Source organism: Salvelinus sp. IW2-2015, linkage group LG15, assembly GCF_002910315.2.
Source record: "Salvelinus sp. IW2-2015 linkage group LG15, ASM291031v2, whole genome shotgun sequence".
Taxonomy (NCBI): Eukaryota; Metazoa; Chordata; class Actinopteri; order Salmoniformes; family Salmonidae; genus Salvelinus; species Salvelinus sp. IW2-2015.
The window spans coordinates 35,606,472-35,611,503 of record NC_036855.1 but is presented as its reverse complement, the minus strand read 5'-3'; positions in this window follow the sequence as shown (position 1 = coordinate 35,611,503).

Below are 5,032 nucleotides of genomic sequence, written 5' to 3'. Positions count from 1 at the left end.
TCACAAATAAAGATTGGGGCTTTATCTTTGTAATCTTTTCATGCTGGGCAACACCTCTMTGTGGGTTAGTGGTGTTGGCCTTCCATTACTGCTCTTTACTCTGTTTTTATCCGGAATTACTAGCTAAACCCATCTAGGAGTGGCTGTCTGCATCTTAAAGCATGGACACAGAAATACACAGACACACGCAGACACAGACACACGCAAAACACACAGCCAAGCACATACACACAAGCATACACACRMAGCAAGGCGCACACACACACACGCAGCCAGGCACACACAAATTTGTACACACATGCATACACGCAAACACACACACACTGCGTGCATGTGTGTGCATCTGTGTGCATGTCTGTGAATGTGTGTGTATGCCTGTGTGTGTGTGTGTGTGCCCTGCTGTATGTGTGCGTTGTGTGCATGCGTGTGCGTTGTGCTTTGTGCGTGTGTGTCTGCGTGTGTGTGTGTCTGTGTGTGACTGTGTCCATGCTTTAAGATGACACACACAAACACACACACTTCACCCAGCATTCCAGGTGGGCTAGCTAATTTAATTTTCTGTGTGTAGCTGCTTGGTTGTCCTTTGTCCTTGACTCCATTCCTGGTGGCCATTCCCTACACGCAGACACACAGGCAAGCACGCACGCCTGAATCCAAGCGCACACACACACACACACACCACTACATTCCAGGGGGCCTTGACATATTTACAACAGCATTCAGGAGAGTCATGTCAGCTCTGTAAATGAAAACTACAGGAGGACCAACACATGGTCACAAGATCCAGGAACCTGACCGGCTTCAACATTGAATCGATTAATTAATAAACCAATCAATTAATCAATGAATCAGACACGCACAACGCAACATGACAGTAATGACACAGAGGCAGAATCGTATGGCTAGAACGAATAATCTTTCATTTATGAAATGGTGTTTCGTTAGGTTTACAGCTCATTAGCTCTTCTTCTCCTGAATTGAGGCTGATGTCATAGATGGTATTTGATTCTTCAGATGCAATCTCAGTGTTCTTCTTTTAGGTTATGAACRTCCATGACCCTCCTGTATTTAGTAGAAACGCCGTCTATTTCAAGAGGTAGATACGCTCTGTAGAAACTCTAAAAGCTGGAGTTGTGTTGGTGCAGGTGTATTTGGCAGGTTGATCCTGTCAACAGCCGGATTTGCCGGATTTGCTTTGTCTTCAGAGGGKTAAAACTTACATCCTGAAACTGTACTCTCACAATCACTTCTACAATCTAGTTCAGCTCGCGTACGCTCTTAGATAAAAGGTGTGATGTAGAACCTAAAAGGGTTATTCTGCTGTACCCATGGGAGAACCCCTTTACCTGTAACCAAAAAGGGTTCTCCCATAGGGAAAGACGAAGAACCCTTTTGGAACCATTTTCTTTCTTAGAGYGTGGACCATATTGATGGCACATGAAAGCAGCTCTGATTTGTCATGAATGCTGTCAAAAGTTGTAATATTGGATGTTCTTCCAGTGCCAGATGTTGAGTGACCGGCTTCCATTGTCCTCTGAGATGTAAAGACCATAAGAGGAGACAAAGTCAAAGGCTGCAYCACGTGTCTTTAAATGGCCTCTTCGCCTCGTTTCCTCTACTTGTTGTTTGTGTCTGATTCAAACCAGTTCATTCACACCAGTGCAAATGCAGGAAAGGAGACAAGGAGAGGAAATCCCTGTAGACTATTGAGATGCACCCTGGGTGGTCTGTCTCTGGTTTTAACAGCAAAATAAGTGCACTAACCATATGACAGTTTTCCCAAATGGTGGTCATGACCAACTGATGCCTGCTAGCCAATGGTTCTTGGGTAGTGGTGAAAGCCTGGGTTGTGGTTGGAAACATGCKTTTTCTATTTGGTGGGTCACAGGAGAACTCTAAAGACTTTGGGTGGATTAAGGAACCAGTGGTGATGGGGTTTAAAAATTGTATTTAGGTAATGAGGAATGGGATTGTGAGGGTACATTCATTCCATTTAGTATTTTTTCCCATTCAATGTATCCTAACGCTGAGTTAAAGATGAACATATTTGTTGCATAATGAGCGAATTGTCAGAAGCACAAATTCTTGTGAAATGAGGTGCAGTTATGCAGTTACAAAAAAGTGTTTTGACTGGAATTACAATTAACCATACATCAAAATATTGCTTTCAGCATGAAGATCTTCCAGGTAGTAACCCATTTCTCGTTTTTCCCTCAGGCCTGCTTAGCCTCTCATCTCTCGCTCTCATTCTCTTTCTCTCACTCGGTCTCTCTGTCTCTCTCTCTCTCTTAGATGGGTAAGGAATAATTTAATACATTTTTAATTCAGGCTGTAAAACAACAAAATGTGGAATAAGTCAAGGGGTATGAATACTTTCTGAAAGCACTGTATACGGTAGTGTATTTATTCGTGTATTTACTTATTCCACATTTTGTTTAGTTACAGCCTGAATTCAAAAAGGAATAAATATATTTTTTCTCACCCATCTACACACAGCACCTCATAATGACAAAGTGACAACATGTTTTTCGAAATGTTTGCAAAWGTATTTAAAATCAAATACAGAAATACAGTATCTAATTTACATCATTATTCACACACATCAATACATGTTAGAATCACTTTTGGGAGCGATTACATGATGATTATTGTTTTATACAAAGAGTGTGCAAAGCTGTCATCAAGGCAAAGGGTGGCTACTTTGAAGAATCAAAAACCGAAGATATAGTTTGATTTGTTTAACACTTTTTTGTTATTTCATAGTTTTGATGTCTTCACTTTTATTCTACAATGTAGAAAACAGTAAAAATAAAGAAAAACCCTGGAATGAGTAGGTGTGTCCAAATTTTTGACTGGTACTGTACAAATATATATATATATATATATATATATATATACAGAAATGTCCTCTCACTGTCAACTGAATTTATTTCCAACAAACTTAATATGTGCAAATATTTGTATGAACATAGCAAGATTCAACAACTGAGACATAAACTGAAATAGTTCCACAGACATGTGACAAACAGAAATTGAATAATGTGTCTCTGAACAAATGGGGGGTCAAAATCAAAAGTAACAGTCAGTATCTGGTGTGGCCACCAGCTGCATTAAGTACTGCAGTGCATCTCCTCCTCATGGACTGCACTAGCTTTGCCAGTTCTTGCTGTGAGATGTTACACCACTCTTACACCAAGGCACCTGCAAGTTCCCGGACAATTCTGGTGGGAATGTCCCTAGCCCTCACCCTCCGATCCAACAGGTCCCAGACGTGCTCAATGGGATTGAGATCCGGGCTCTTTGCTGGCCATGGCAGAACACTGACATTCCTGTCTTGCAGGAAATCACGCACAGAACGAGCARWATGGCTGGTGGCATTGTCATGCTGGAGKGTCATGTCAGGATGAGCCTGCAGGAAGGGTACCACATAAGGGAGGAGGATGTCTTCCCTGTAACGCACAGCGTTGCGATTGCCTGCAATGACAACAAGCTCAGTCCGATGATGCTGTGACACATCGCCCCAGACCATGACGGACCCTCCACCTCAAAATCAATCCCGCTCCAGAGTACAGGCCTCGGTGTAACGCTCATTCCTTCGACAATAAACGCGAATCTGACCATCACCCCTGGTGAGACAAAACCGCAACTCGTCAGTGAAGAGCACCTTTTGCCAGTCCTGTCTGGTCCAGCGACGGTGGGTTTGTGCCCATAGGCGATGTTGTTGCCGGTGATGTCTGGTAAGGACCTRCCTTACAACAGACCTACAAGCCCTCAGTCCAGCCTATTGCTGTCACGCCCTGACCGTAGATTGCTTTGTATGTTTCTATTTTTAGTTTGGTCAGGGTGTGATGTGGGTGGGTATTCTATGTTGTAGGTCTGGGTTTTCCTTTTCTATGTGTTTGGCCTGGTATGGTTCTCAATCAGAGGCAGCTGTCTATCGTTGTCGCTGCTTGAGAGCCATACTTAGGTAGCCTGTTTTCCCATTTTGAGTTGTGGGTGATTATTYTCTGTTTAGTGTTTTTCGTCACCTTACAGGACTGTTCGTTTGTCGTTTTTGTTGTTTTGTTCAGTGTTCAGTTGTTTTATAAAAAATATGAACACTTACCACGCTGCACCTTGGTCCTCCTCTCTTTCTCCAGACGACAATCGTGACAGAATCACCCACCACCAAAGGACCAAGCAGTGTGGGAGAATGGACTCCTGGACAGGTGAGCAGCTCTATGTGGACTATGAGACAACCTGGGAGGAGATAGAAAGGTGGTCGGTCGACCCAGGGAGAGTGCCGGAGCCCGCCTGGRATTCTCTGGAACAGTGCGAGGCGGGATACCGGAGAATGGATTTGGCAACACGAACACGGCTGGCAAGGAAGCCCGAGAGGCAGCCCCMMMMAAWRWWWKKKGGGGGCACAMGGGGRGATTGGCRGAGTCAGGTAGGAGAMCTGAGCCAACTCCCCGTGCTTACCGTGGCGAGCGTCGTACTGGTCAGGCACCGTGTTATGCGGTGGARCGCACGGTGTCTCCAGTACGTGTTCATAGACCGGTACGTTACATCGCAGCTCCTCGCATCTGCCGGGCGAGAGTGGGCATCGAGCTAGGAAGGAGTGTGCCAGCCCTGCTCTCCAGGCCTCTAKTGCGTCTCCTTGGCYCGGGTTATCCTGCGCCAGCTCTGCACACTGTGTCTCCAGTRCGTCTGCATAGCCCAGTGCGTCCTGTGCCTGCACCCCGCACGTGCAGGGCCAAAGTCACCATACAGCCAGGACGGGTTGTGCAGGCTCTTTGCTCGAGACCTCCAGTGCGCCTCCACGGCTCAGTGTATCCGGTGCCTCGGCCAAGGACAAGGCCTCCTGCATGTCTCCCCAGCCTGGTGAGTCCTGTGCCTGTGCTAAGCTCTAACCCTCCTGCATGTCTCTCCAGCCTGGTGAGTCCTGTGCCTTCTCCCAGAGCCAGGCCTCCTGTTTGTCTCTCCACTCCAGTGATAATCCATGGCACGAAGCCTCCAGTGATGATCCATGGCAAGAAGCCTCCAGTGATGA